This window comes from Rattus norvegicus, chromosome 1, assembly GCF_036323735.1.
Source record: "Rattus norvegicus strain BN/NHsdMcwi chromosome 1, GRCr8, whole genome shotgun sequence".
In the NCBI taxonomy this organism is placed as follows: Eukaryota; Metazoa; Chordata; class Mammalia; order Rodentia; family Muridae; genus Rattus; species Rattus norvegicus.
Genome location: NC_086019.1, coordinates 129,364,110 through 129,379,318, shown reverse-complemented (window position 1 = coordinate 129,379,318; position 15,209 = coordinate 129,364,110). Strand labels below are relative to the sequence as shown.

The following is a 15,209-nucleotide window of genomic DNA, read 5'->3' as shown; positions in this document are numbered from 1 at the left end:
TGTGGAAAGAACCACACAGTAGTTTACTTAGACGCTGCATTTCAGAAATATGAATGGTTTTGGATTTCAGTTCGCTTTTCCAGTTTCTACTAAAGTTGGACCTTCTGGGCCCTCATCCACCATTCAGGATCCAAGGGTGCATTGCCAAGTGTGTCTTAAAATCATTTAGCTGGCCCTTTCAGGAGAGCCAAAAGGAAACTAGTTGACTTCTGAGACACTGAACATTTGAAAGACTCGGAGGTATTTAAAGGCCCCCAGAGCTGTGGTCTTGTTGTTGTAAATACAGGATTGTGCGATGGTGACAATTTTGAGGTTGGAATTTGAACACAAAATGGCAAGAATGACGCTGAGGGATGTCCTGCCAGAAACTAGTCTGGACTTAAGATCTGTGAGCACGCACAGAGATAAGTGGGGGTTGCAGGTTGCCCACACCTATGGGGGTTAGTGGTGCTAGGTGGGAGGTGGCAGGGCAGGGCCCTCAGGGTGCCTACTCCTGCCTCAGCTGACAGGCTCAAACGGCATCAGTGAGCAATTGCTCCTGCCTCTGAGCAGACATCAGCAGTGCCTCTGGACTCCAACAGAAAAGGCAAACAGGCTTACCCACAGCTCTGCTTGAAAGATAAAGAAAACAAGTGTCTGTAGGTAATTCATGCATTCTTGCAAGAGAATGAGATAATACAGGGAGAGGCATCACCTGGTGACGCTTCTCATCTTGTATAGGACTGACCACTGTTAGCTGACTGTACTTCCTAATTTCTCAACCATGTCTCTCACACGCACGCACACACGCACGCACACACGCACATTCATCCTGCTTGACATGTTTTATACTCAATTGTCTTTGTTGTGGTCCTAGAAGCTTACCCAGGACCTCAGGCATTCTCGGGTGATATGCGCTATCCCATAGCTGTATTCCCGGCCCCAACAGTCTTGCACATTAAACATGCAGCGTTTTTCCCTGAAGGATGTCAGAGTCCGCTCCTTCTGGCATGGTACAATCCTGTTCTTTCGTCATTCCCTTGGTGAAGTGTCTCTAGCGCCACCATTCTCAGCCTTCCTCCTGCTGTGGCCATTTAATACAGTGCCTCAGGTTACGGTGATGCCCGATCATAAAATCGACTTTGTTGTTACTTCATGACTGTAATTTTGCTACTGTTATGAATTGTAAGGTAAATGTCTGTGCTTTCTGATGGTCTTTGGCAACCCCTGTGAAAGGTCATTCAGCCTCAAAGGGTTGGTGACTCACAGGCTGAGAACCACTGTTCTAGACTCTCGTTTTGCCTGCTGTCAAGACATGTCCCCATTGCTAGGGCTCCTGCTTGGAGACTCAACCCTGGCTTCATCCTGTGAGACCCTGGTGTTTGCCTCCTGCCTTCTCTTTGCTCCTCTACCCAGCTTCCTCCCAAACTCTTACTTTGGCCTGTTTGATTAGAGTGCCCCAGCAAGAAGGTTCTAAAGGAAGGCTTTGCAGGAGACACCCATGGAATTGTGTTCTAGGAGGTGCCTTCCCCTCCCCTGGGGACCCGCCTGCCCCACCTGACTTCTGAGTTTGGAAGAGCCTGTTCGAGTTCTTTGATGTATGCTGTCTTTCACTGTCCCACTGCACCGGCTCCCTCTTTTCTTCTGTTGAACACATTGAACTCTTCCAGCAGTATCAGTATTTTTTTAAAATATTTATTTGTTTATTTATTTGCATCCCAAATGCTGCTTCCTCCCCCTACCCCCTTACAGAGACCCCCCACCCTTCTCCTTCCCCTCTGAGAGGGTGCTCCCCCCATATCCTCTGCCACATTAGGTGCCCTCTGCCGCTGAGGCCATACAAGACAGCCCTGTTGGGGAAGAGATACCACAGAGGCTTTGGAGAGAGCCCCTGCACCAGTTGTTAGGGGCCCACACTGAGACCGAGCTGCACGTCTGCTACATATATGCCGGGGGCCTGTTCCGGCCTGTGTGTGATGGCTCAGTCTCAGAGCTCCCAAAGGTCCAAGTTAGTTGACTCTGTTGGTCTTCCTGTGAGGTTCCTATCCTCCCCCCAAATCTTCCATAAGAGCTCCCGACCTCCGTCCAATGGCTGTGGGTATCTGCGGGCTCAGTATTTTGAACTGACAGACAGCTCGGGGAGGGTCCTTTCTCATCGTGATTATTGGCAGTGTATGGGCCTAGTGTGTCTTCCTTTCAGGCTTGGAAATGCCTTTGATATTCCTTTTCTCCTCTGCTTCCTCCCCCTTTTGTCTGTTTCTCTGGGACTCCTCTTGGTTAAATACGTGTGTCACTTCATTTTGACACTCGTTTTTGTTGTTTGATTATTTATTCAGAGGCTCTCACTCTGTACCTCGGGACAGCCTGGAAGTCACTCTGAAACTCAGGCTGGCCTAGAACTCATGGAAATTCTCCTGTCTTAGCATCCTAAGTACTAGAATAGCAAGTACAAGCCCTAACTCCAGGCTTGTCATTTATGCTCATCCAAAAACTCGTCCCCATCCCTCGTTGTCCTGTTCTTACATCCTGACCCTGTGTTATAAGTGTGGTATTTTCTTGAGTTCCCCAGGGAACTCTAATGGGATGTTATTTTATTTTAGCACCAATTATTGTAATGTTTTCTTTGTTTTTTTAATCTTTAAAATGTTAAATTACTTAAAATCAATGCATCTACAGTGAATCCTAGGAAGGCCCCTAATTGTGTGCTCTCTCCTGAAGTACTTTTCCCATCTTCTGAGTCTTAGATTCTTTCCACCCCACTTTCTTCAGTGTTACGGTAAATATTAAAAATAATTACCACAAACCCTCGCTAGCCAGCATCGTCGAGCCATGTGGCATTGGCAGGGTATTTTCATCTCAGTCATAAAAGCTTCTCACCCACTAAGCTCCCACTCTCTATCCCATGCTGCTGTCTGAGCCCAGCAACAACTCTCCATCCACCCAGTTCCCCAGGCGGGTCGCTGCCACACCAGTTTCATTCAGAGACCGCCTATCTCGAGGCTTTCTTGACCCCTGTGGTTATAGTCACAACCCACGCCAGCCTGACCAAATCAAAACTCCAGAAGCTTATCACTTAACAATCAGATTTATCTCAGTATTATTTGTCTCAGTAAATTTACATTCCGCAAAACGTCCACACAATAAACTCAGAGCCAAATGATAGTGATATAAACCTAGATACGATAAATTGACCTATAGAAATTCATCCCCTAAGAAATATTCATAACTACCTGTGGCCATTTAAGGCCACACAGATCTGGGTCGTCCTTGCCTGCCTCCATCTTGGTTCTCTCTTTTTCTCCTCTCTCCCCTTACCAAACTCTGTGCCCCCCCCCACTTTCTCGCTGTCCAATTGCAGGCCTCACCTTAACTTATGCCAGCCCTCTTCTGCATATAGACATCAACCTGCAGTGCGGGGTTGATATAGATGTCCCAGCCACCACTGACCACTCACGGTTACTCATTCTCAGCACTTTGAGCAGTAACATGACTGCATTGGGTGACACACACTACCGTATGAGTGCCCTAGGTTTCCTGGACAAGATTGGAAGCAGCACAATCTATGATATTATCAGACATATTTAGAAAGCAGTTTGACAACACAACCACCCAACAAAACAACACCAATATGGTCTCCCCGTGGGTGTGTGACCTTCCTAGTGAGAGAATTTAACTACGTTACAGTACCAAGCTTGAATTCCCTCCTATGGAACAGGCCTTGAATCCAATCAGGAGAAAGGTTGATGTACTGACTGGTTTTGTGTATCAACTTGACAAGCTGGAGTTATCACAGAGAAAGGAGCCTCCCTTGAGGAAATGCCTCCAAGAGATCCAGCTGTAAGACATTCTCAATTAGTGATCAAGGGGGGAGAACCCAGCCCATTGTGGGTGGTGCCGTCCCTGGGCTGGTAGTTCTGGGTTCTATAAGAAAGCAAGCTGAGTAAGCCAGGGGAACCAAGCCAGTAAGTAACCTCCCTCCATGGCCTCTGCATCAGCTCCTGCTTCCTGACCTGCTTGAGTTCCAGTCCTGACTTCCTTTGGTGATGAACAGCAATGTGGAGGTGTAAGCTGAATAAACCCTTTCCTCCCCAACTTGCTTCTTGGTCGTGATGTTTGTGCAGGAATAGAAACCCTGACTAAGACAGTTGGTTACCCCCAGAAACAGTCATATTGCTGTTGTACCAAAAGGCAAGCCTTGCCTGGTAGGTTAGTGGTGTAGAGTGAAAGAAGGGTCCAGCTATGAGTAGGAGCATGGACGGCTTTTCTCCCCAGCAGCCCGCACAGTGCCTTCCAACACTGGGAAAGCTACTCGTCAGGAAGAGTTTCCTGGTAGGTTCAAGACTCATTTCTTTGCATCCTGAAGCCAAAATGTGTTGGTGTCTCCAGCTGTGGGTTCCTACCATGTAGTTACGATGGGTGCCCAGGAGCAATGGTAAGAACTTGTGTTGTTTCAGGTACCCGTAGAAGCTCCCTGACCAGTAACTCGTAGGAAAGCCGTCTGTAATTGGCACTGAGATTTTTATTTAAAACACACAAATAGATGGCATCAGCTCTCAGATGTTCCTGGTTGACCGTCATGTGTTGAACATACTAAATACAACAGAGAATGATGTGCCTAGCCCTCATACCTTTGAGAATGTATGCACCGCATGTCAAAGCCAGGTATGAACCTGGCTTAGGAAACCAGAAATGTCTTCCCAATGCTTAGAATCCAGGGAGGAATCACATCAAGCAAGAACTAATCACCCTGATAACAATATGCACTCTGCAATTGCCTAGGTTTGTCTGGGGCAGGGGCTCAGCTGAGTGTTTCTTCTTGCTTTACCCATGTGTTTGCTCCCCCAATGCCTCTCTGTGTGACTTTGTCCTCTTTAACATGTACAGTCTTCACAGTCTGGGGTTGAAAGTTCTGGAGTTCAGCTGTAGAAGCATCTAGGCTTTCAGAAGGCTCGAGTCCAGAACTGGGGCAGGTATCACTTTGGCCATCTCCCACCAGTTAAACAAGCCAAAAAGCAAGGTCAGATCGAGCCTTCATAGGAAATAGGCTTCATTTCCACCCAGGAGAAAGGGCAGAAAGTTGGTGGCTATCTTTAATACGACAACTTTTTATATGGTATTTATTTTTAATTACCGTACGTCATTTTCAGAAGATTTAAAGTATACAGGAGGACGTGCATGGGTTCTATGTAAATACTGTATGACACTTGGCATAAAGGCTGTCACATCTGTGTGTTTTGCCATCCAGAAGAGCCTGGACCCAATCCCTGCAGATGCCAAGGGCTGACTGTGCCTTTTACATTCTCTAAGGAAAGACGCGTATAATATTTTGCCTACTTAGGCATCTATGACGTTGCTATTTGGACTTTTTTTTAAAAAGCAGATTGTTTTTAACCATTGCTTCTCTTTATTTATAGGTGTGCTTAGACCATCTACTTTTTAAGGATTTGTTTATATGAGTATATATGAGTACATTGTCTTCATGCACACCAGAAGAGGGCATCAGATCCCATTACAGATAGTTGTGAGCCACCATGTGGGTGCTGGGAATTGAACTCAGGACCTCTGGAAGAGCAGTTGGTGCTCTAAACCACTGAGCCATCTCTCCAGCCCCGACCTTCTGTTTCTTGATTTGATTTTGTCTACATAGTTTTCCAATGTTTTAGCATAGTGACCTCAGCATTCCTACAAATGTTTTTGTTACTCTAGACATAAAATTCAAATGTCTTAAAAGAAAATACAACAAAAACCTTGCCTCCCATTTTCCCAACCCCCTGCCTGTCTTCTAGTTTCCTCTTCTTCCAAGGAACTGACAGATGCTTGCTTCCCCTTGTTATTTTTTAAGCTCAGAAACCACAGGCCCTGTCTACTGCACACTGCCCTGACACTTTCTGTTCTCATCTTATCTCAGCAGCTAAGCAGAGTTGGGCCTGGCTAGTATTTGGACAGGAGGAGCCATACTTCCTTAGGTTTGAATTCACAGTGATGGCTTTCTCATCCATAAACCTTTAGCCTGTGCGACACTTTATGCTCTATCTTCCTTTAATTGTATGTGTGTGTGTGTGTGTGTGTGTGTGTTGTGGAAGTTTTGAGCACATCACAAAATGAAAGAGACTAACATAATAAACTCCATTGTGTCTGCCACATGGCTTCAGCTAATTTACACTTGGCCCGTCTTGATCCACGAATGTTCTTCCACCTCTCTCCAGATGACTGGGACTTACACACAGATTTACACCTTCAGAAGTCTAAGAGCATTCACAGCGCATCATATGCATGCTTTAAACATGTAAAGAATCCATTAATATTATCTAATCAATACTCGTGTGTGCCTCGTTGTCTGTTTACTCCTTTTAAGTGTCGTTCTCCGGTTCAGCTGGCTGGATCATTGTCTCTGTGTCCTGTGGATCAACACTGTCCAAGACTCTTTCTGTTTTCTCCCTCATTTCTGTTTCCCATGCAGTTTCCTTGCTGATAAAGCCACACAACCCTTGGCAGTTCCCATTGTCTGGATCTTGGCTTTGCACTCTTGTATGTGGCCTGACATGTTCTCCTCTTCCCCATGGTTGCTTTGGACCTGGAGAGCTGGATAGATTCAGGGAGATTTGTAGGCAAGAGCACCAAGTGGTCTGTGCCTGTCCCTCCTACTTTGTCTCAGGAGTCAAAGAATGTCTGGCGTCTCTCTTTGATATTTAGATATTTTTCCCCAAAGATTTTAACTGGTGTCAACTTGCTACTCATTACTAAGGTCCTGATGGGTTTTCCAGTTCACACCTAGTGGTGGGAAGTCCTGCCTTTGATCCCCAGTTCCTCACAAAACCAGGTGTGAGGACAAACACCCACAACCCCAGCACTCAGGAGTCAAAGGCAGGAAGACTAGAAGTTCAAGGTCATCTGGACTATGAAGTGAATTGAAGTCAGCCCCCTGGGCTACATGAGATCCTGTCTCGACAAGAGGAGAGAGTACTTAAAGCCTTCTTCAGTGATGAGCAGAAAGACATCTTTAAATGAGCATCTTCTCTGTCCACCAGGAACCTGTGGTTCCTTTGGTTACAGCTGTGGGGGAACGTCAGGACTGACGCACGGCCCTTGCCCATTTGTTCCAGCATGAGTCAACTCCTGTTTACCCTTCACGGGCAACCAATGAGGGCTTTACCTCTCAGTATCACTGTGAGCTAAGTTGTTCCTCTTTGGCTTGTAGGTCCCTTGGGTTGCTTCCTCTGTATTTGGCATAAACCATCTGTCAAATAGGGGCCTTGCTTTCTTACCTGACAAGGCCTTCAGGGTCCAGGTTGTCCTTTCCCTATCTGTGAGCTGAAACTAAGGGCCTCTCTAAGAAGCCTCATTTTTCTTGACTAGCCTCATGATTTTATTTATTTATCTTTTATCCTTCGGTGCATGCTCTGTCTTGTTCCAGCTGCTGCTCATGGTGTCTTGTGCTCGCACACCTCCCTCTATCCCACCCCTTGGCTTCCGTGTCTCAATTTTGGCCAGTCTGTCTTTCCTTAAGATATTATTTCATTGTTCTTTTAACAGAACTGACTTGGCTTTTCTCTCTCTCCATTCTTTATATTTTACATTCTTCTTTCTTTTCCTACATTTCCCACTTCCTTCTCCAATTTCTTGCCCAGTGTGCTGCCATTTTCGAGAGCTTGTCTTCTTCAATTTGGGAATTGCTCTCACTGATTTAATTATATTCTTAGATGAGACACTTCTTGAATTCCTTTACATTTTTATTTGATTTTTTTGAGAATTTGTTTATTTAATTTTATGTATATGTGTCTTGTCTGCATGTATGTCTGTGTACCATGTGCAACCTGGTGCCCTTGAGAGGACAGGAGAGGGCATCAGATCCTCTGTAAGAGCAGCTAGAACTCTTTTATTTTTTTCTTTCTTTTTTTTTTTCGGAGCTGGGGATCGAACCCAGGGCCTTACGCTTGCTAGGCAAGCGCTCTACCACTGAGCTAAATCCCTAACCCCTAGAACTCTTTATCACTGAGCTGCCCCTACACCCCCACTTTTTAAATTTTTTATTATAGATTTATTTTGATAAAAAGAGCCCACTTCTTATTGATCCACCGCCCTACCTGTGCATTCAACGGAGTATCAAAAATATGTGTGAAAAAAAAGACCTCTGTGTGCACTGCTTTGAGACCTCAGTCTTCCCATAGAGCACTTGTTAGCTTAGGCTTCCATAGTGCTAAATGTCATCTGTAATCTGTGGGTGCCTGTCCTTAGGGGCACGTGCACGAGCTTCGTCATTTTATAAAACAGGTTGAGTACCTGCAGATATTGGTGTGGAAGGGCAATCCTGGCCTCACCTTGAGCACATATGGAGATGGCACCCTCCGTGTCTCTTTCCTGCTTGTCTCCTTGACTTGACTGCTGAGCATCTGCCTGACCGTCCAGATCTCAGAGGTCCCCTCCAGCGGTCACTTCCACTCTGTACCATACCTGCTTCTCTACTGTCAGGCTTCTCTGGTTTTGTTTTGTTGTTTTTGTTTGTTTTTCTAACAGTGGTTCTGGATAGAGATAGGCCTCTGAGATGCTGGAGAGCTGGCCCTGAGACACTATGTGGGGAAGCTCAAGTGCTGACTCAGCCTGTCCCCTGGGATGGGGGGACATTTGCTGACAGCAACTTTTACCATAAGAGCCCAGAACTTGGGGTTGGGGATTTAGCTCAGTGGTAGAGCGCTTGCCTAGCAAGCGCAAGGCCCTGGGTTCAGTCCCCAGCTCCGAAAAAAAAAAAAAAAAAGAGCCCAGAACTCCCTCATTTCAGTGACTAGCGTACACTTCCCCCACCCTATCTGGAGCAGTAACAACAGGCTATACCAAGAAATCCATACACTGAGCTCCAGCCAGACCCTGCCCTGCACAGACACTATCCCCATCAGCTGCTCATGTCTCCATGTGAACTCAGGCCCAAGGGCTGACTGTTCTCCATGTGAACTCAGGCCTCAGAGCACTCCTAGCCTTCCCTAACCCATGTGCCATGACTTCCAGTCCTCTTCTTATGCTAATATGATGCCATGGTAGTCTTAGGTAATTTCATTTAAATCTTTTTGATCAAATTTATTATCCTGTGTATGAGTATGGATACATGTGCCATGGCATATTTGGAGGTTAGACAACAACTTGTCTGAGTCCGTTCTCAACTTCCACCCTGTTGGTCCTGAGGGTTGAACTCAGGTTGTTAGGAAAATGTGAATTCTTTTGCTTTGGCTATTTTTATTTATTTATTTATTTATTTATTTATTTATTTATTTATTTATTTATTTTTGAGACAGGGTGGCAACTCACAAAGATCTGCCTGCTTCTGGCTTCCCAATGCTGTAATTAAAGGTGTGAACCACCTCAGAATCTAAGATAATAGTAATACTTGAGGAGATTGATGACACTCATCTTTTCCTTTTGAAGCTTGCCACCTCATAAAATAAGCTTGCATTCTCTCATCCCCCAAAATCCCAGGAAAACTAAAACTCCCTGTCTTTGTTACCTGCCATAATAATTTCTACAAATTTAATTAGATACATGGTGGCTTTAGGAAGTTGCCAAGACAAGCTATCTGAGGTTTCTTTTTCTAAATTGGACCTAAGATGACATTCCTTTCTCTTGTTTTTTATTCCTTAAACAAATCCCTAAGGAGAAAGAAGCACCATTTTTCTTCCTCCTTGCCCTGTTTTGCTCTCATTTGTTTGCAAGGGATGTTGTCTCAAATGTGCAGCCTCGGGCTGTTCACCCTGGATGCAGGTCATAGAAAGATCCAGAAGGAAGGCTCTGAGTCAGGGTGGCAGGCTTCAGGCCTTGAGAGCAGAGCCGGGGAATTCTTGGGATATTTGTGGTTACTAAGGAGTCTTGGAGTGTGCTTCAGTTTAATAATCAGTGTGTGTGTGTGTGTGTGTGTGTGTGTGTGTGTGTGTGTGTGTGTGAGAGAGAGAGAGAGAGAGAGAGAAAGAGAGACTGAGAGACAGAGAGACAGACAGACAGAGAGACTGAGAGACAGAGAGACTGAGAGACAGAGAGACAGACAGACAGAGAGAGAGACAAAAAGACAGACACAGAGCCACAGAGAGATAGAGAGACAGAGACAGAGGGAAAATCAGGGATACATAGAGAGATGGAGATAGAAAAATAGAAACACAGAGAGAAACAGACACATAGCGATAGAGACAAAGAAACAGACAGACAGGCAGAGAGCATGCACATTACTGCCATCCATCCAGCATTTACTCTAAGGAAGGAAGTCTGTACTGGGGAACTACTATGACAACCACAGGCTAGGGTTGGTCCATCTCAGGCAGCTGCACCCTAAAACCCTGATCTTGGCCTGTGCTGCATCCCTGCTTTCAGCTTAGGAAGGTGGACGACCAAATTGATGTTGGTCAAAGTTAGCTGGACTCGCTTTTGTTGTTGGAACTTGAGGGTGTGGATCTGTGAAGATGTGGAGGGAAGAAAGAGCACATGGCATTGTATTTTTCCTTTACAACATGGTCTAGATTCCCTCAGGACTGCCACACATTTGAGAAATGCCTGCTAGGCAATTTTGTTCCTATGCAGATAAACACAAATGCCATAGCTGAATACATATGTAGATTGATGGTATCTCTCTCCATGTGTATATATATATATATATATATATATATACATATATATATATATATATATAGAGAGAGAGAGAGAATACATCTATATATAGAGAGAGCATACATAGGTGTATAGTAGAGAGCATGCATATATATAGATATACGGAGTTATATTTTATCTACATAAATTTAAATGTATGTTTATATATCCCACACATACACACACACATATATATGTGAGACATTAACACAATAAACATGAGACCTACAGGGCTGCTGCTGATAAAGCAAATCGTTTACATAGGTTTTGTGTAGACGTGATTGTACTGTAAGGATGTAGTAGACAGGGCTGTAGGTATATGAAGCAGCCCCTCATCTTTCCCGTCACCGAGCATGATGCTGTCCTGTGCTTTGCAGGAGGTTCATCCATGCCTGCATCACCACAGACATGTGAGCAATGTATTACCATCAACGTTAACACAGCTCCATGGGGCTTCTTCAGCTACATCATCTCATGGCCCCCCATTGGCAATGTCGGCCATCACTGACCAAAGCACCACTAGGCACTGCCTGACAATACTTCATAACTTACTTGTTTGAATATGTAATATGATCACATGATTCTAATACCTTAAGGATAAGTCTTTAACTCTTAGTTTTCCTTCTTCCAGAATTTGCTTTTAGGCAAACAAGTAAAACAGATGTAGATTCTTATTTTCTTCTTTTATACAGAATATGGTTAATTGTAAATGCTTGTCTGGATTCACCTGTTTCTTTTATATATTTGTATATGTGTTTTCTCTTTGACAACTGTATAGTATTCTACAGAATAGATGTATCACACTTTATATAGGCAATCTTTTGTCAGCAGACATTGAGCTATTCCTAATTTTTACTATAGGAAATAATTCTAACTTTATGTTTGCATGTTAATGAGACTATATATACAACAATTCCAAAATGTTGTGACAAAGGGCATATGCTCTCCAAAATCAGACAGAGGTTGCCAAATTGCCTCTAAGAATGTGTGTTCTATTGCCTCCAAACTTCAACAATATTTGGTCTTGCCCATTTCCTATAGGCCAGACTATAGTGTTTGTTCCCAAACTGTTTTTTTCCCCAATTTGCTGTGTGAAAAATTAAAAGTGTAGGACCTTGAGCACAGCACAGCAAGTGTGCCCTATGACTAAGCTGTGCCCCAGAACCCAGCATGTGTTCAGTATGCACTTCTCGTATCGAGTCAGACAGTGGACGAGTGGGTTAGATACCCTACGGGAGTCCTCCCTTTATACTCCTTGCTCATCAATTCAAGGGGCCTTTTGACCCTTTCTTAATGTGTTTTGAAGCAACCCTCCTGAAGACAGTGTGTCTTGTTAACACATAGGATGCCCTGTCAATTCCACAAGAGCACAGAAACTGAAATGTTCATGAGATAAAAGAAAAGAAAGAAAAAGGTCTGGTTTTTAAAAACCTGCCTCACTAAACAAATTTCCAAATATAAAATTAAAATAAATAAAAGAGCTTACCAAAGGAAGATTTAAACTCTGTACATAAAGACTATTTAAATCAATCAAATATTATCATACTTAGGATGGCTTAATATCATTGATCCCTTTTCAAATCATATTCCTTCAACTTGATACAATTAATTCACTCTTTAAAACATACTCTTTATTAAATGTATCAAAAATTATACTGAATAATGAGTACTGGGTCATGGAAGATTTATCTTTGCATTCGTGTCTCATTTTGTATTTGTCCACCAATTCAACAAACACACACAAGTGTTGTCATTATTCTTTTAATATTGTCAAGTTCCCTATAAATTGGTATTGCAATTCAGGGCAAGAGCAATTAAAATATAAACAGACATGAAAAAATATATACTAAATTTAATCTCAAAAAATAAAACCATGAGAATAAATTGCCAGAAAAATTAAAATGGTGAAGGGTTGGGATGAAGAGGAGAGAACTCATATAGCTTTCTACAATGATACCATGAGACACGTTGAAATCTAGAAAGGAAGAACCAGAGAAAGACAGGAACCAGAGGACCAGAGAAAGAAAAAAACAGAGGACCAGAGAAAGACAGGAACCAGAGGACCAGAGAAAGACAGGGGTCAAAGACCAGCTCTGAAGTGGGTCAGGATATACACTACTTTTGCTTTGCTGGGTTTGTTTGGTAGTAGCATAGGACACTATGTTGTTTCCTCAATTCTGCACAAAAGTCGATCTTAGAGGAATCAAATAAGCAGGTATAAGATTAAGCTAACTGAAGTCTAGGAAAGTTACCAAATTAAAATGATTTTGAAATGATGCCTTTTTCTCAAAGCATAACACAAAACCTAGGCATCATAGAGAAAAATAAGTACTCTGTACAGTTAGAACTGATTAGATTCAGAGCAGTTTTCTGTGTGAAAACTGTCAGAACACACTGGTTCTACACATTAGCAGAGAGCTAACTTTCTTCATCTGGAAAGAGCACTTGCAAAACAATGTGGAGATGGCCTTGTGGTTTTTACATGAAAGGAAATCAAGAGTGAGGAGTTACTTTAAATTCACCCACATGGGGGGGGGTCAATAAACATTGGAAACCTATATGTATCACTCTATGGAGACAAATACCAATCATATCCATGGATGGAGTATGTTCCTAGCTTTACAGATATTTGATGAGAAAGTTTACTATCTAACATGATGAGGTTGTAAGTTTATTCCCCTTTCCTTAGATTTTTCAGTAAAAAATGACTAATATAATTTTACAACTAATAGTTGTATTATACTTTGAATGTAAAAGGTCCCCCGAAGACTATTTAACCACTTGGCCCCCAGTTTATAGATTTGCTTGGAAGGTTGTAGAACCATTAGGAGATGGTGTCTCTCTGGAGGAAGTGGGCCACTGTGGTGACTGCAATCGCTATCTGCTCTCTGTTTCCTAATATGGACACAATGGTAGCAGCCACTTTATGCTCCTGCTGCCATGCCCTCCCCACAATGATGGGTTGCATCCCTCCAAACTGTAAGCCCTTTCTCCCTTAAATTGTGGGTGTTTGATGATAGAAACAAGAACAATAGCTAAATTAAGTTGATTGTGATTATGGACTTTATGGAAAATATGTGCTTTTTTTGAGACAGAGAACTTGCTCTGATGATTAGTGTCTTAGTCACTGTTTTTTTGCTGTGAAAATACACCATGACCATGACAACTCTTATAAAAGAAAACATTTTGGTGTGTCAGGAGGGTGCTTACAGTTTCAGAGACTTAGTCCATCATCGTCACCACCACCACCACCACCACCACCACCACCACCACCACCACCACCACCACCACCACCATCATCATCATCATCATCATCATCATCCAAGGAATATTGTGGCAGAGAAAATGGCTGCAGTCAGGCAGGCGTGGTATTGGAGAAATAGTTGAGAGTCACATCCTGGTCCAGAAACACAGAGAGAACTGGGTCTAATGTAGGTTTTTGAAACCGTGTAGTCCACCTCTCAGGACGACACACTTCCTCCAACAAGATCGGACAAGACAGAAACACAGGCAATGCTGTACTGAAGTTCGACCCTCCCATTAATTTCTACCCCTGTCTCATCTGCCTTTTCAACTTGTCTGTGTTATCACTGACTATAAATGCCCAGGCTTTTCCTCATGCCTCTCCCATGAGTTTCAGGTCTGACCTTTAAGTCTTTAATCTATGTCAAGTTGAATTTGAGATATTATGTAATGTAAAGATCCATCCTCACTCTCTTTGTAATTGCATATTCAGTTTTTCCAACACACACTCTTAAAGGGATTATCCTGTCTCTGTGCACTCTGGGTGCTTTCTCAGAAATTAGCTGATTGTATATGTGTGGGTTTTCTCCTGGGCTCTCTACACGGTTTCTCCTGTCTGTCTATGTGAATGATGGACACATACTGTTTTGATTACTGCAGCTTTGTTGTGTTGTTTGTAAACAGCATGTGTGGTGTTTTCCGTTTTGTCTTTCATACTTTTAGCCGTTTGTGGAGTTGTGGTTCCAGTTTGCTTTAGGAGGTTTTGTTGTTGCTGTTGCTTTGTTTTGTTTTCTATTCTTGAATCAAATGCTGCTGGATTTTGATAGAAGTTGCATTGAATTGGAAAGACACTTTGAATAGTCTAGAAATTTTTACAGTATTAATTCTTCCACTCTAACAATATGGCATACCATTCCATTTATTTGAATCTTTGATTTCTTTCATCCAATTTGCAGTAGGTCTTTTGATTCCTTCTGTTATGTGACAGGTATCTCTGACATTGAGATATTTCAGACTGCAGGAAAAGTCCTTAAGCAGTAAAGTACACAACTCAAAACACTTTCAGGAAGTCCCTGAAACTGACCAAATTCACTAGGCCCCCTCACTTTAAGAATAAATAATAAAAGGCTGAGAGTCTCCTATAGATAGAAGGAAGCTGAGCTGCAAAGACCCTGAGACCAAAGCAGTAGTCTGGAAGAAACAGAAACCAACTGAGTTACCTGGAAGAGGTTAAGACAAACTGAGGCCCCTAAAAAGCACACTCTCCAACCCATTGAGCTGCCCGCAGGCTGTGCAGTGAGCTCCAGGTTCCCAAATTTTGTAAGCCATCACTCATGCTGGGGTAGGCTTTGACGATGCAACTGTTT

At 43.2% G+C, this 15,209-nt stretch overlaps 1 protein-coding gene and 1 non-coding gene across 8 annotated transcripts in view; one reads left to right on the top strand and one right to left on the bottom strand.

Moving 5' to 3' along the window:
• Positions 1-15,209, top strand: part of Lrrk1 (leucine-rich repeat kinase 1) — a 135,403-nt gene that overhangs the window by 10,899 nt on the left and 109,295 nt on the right. The gene's annotated exons all lie outside the window — the stretch shown is intronic.
• On the bottom strand, positions 12,223-12,348 carry LOC120100464 (small nucleolar RNA SNORA40). The gene has a single exon (XR_005500204.1). It is a non-coding gene; the product is annotated as a small nucleolar RNA SNORA40 (small nucleolar RNA).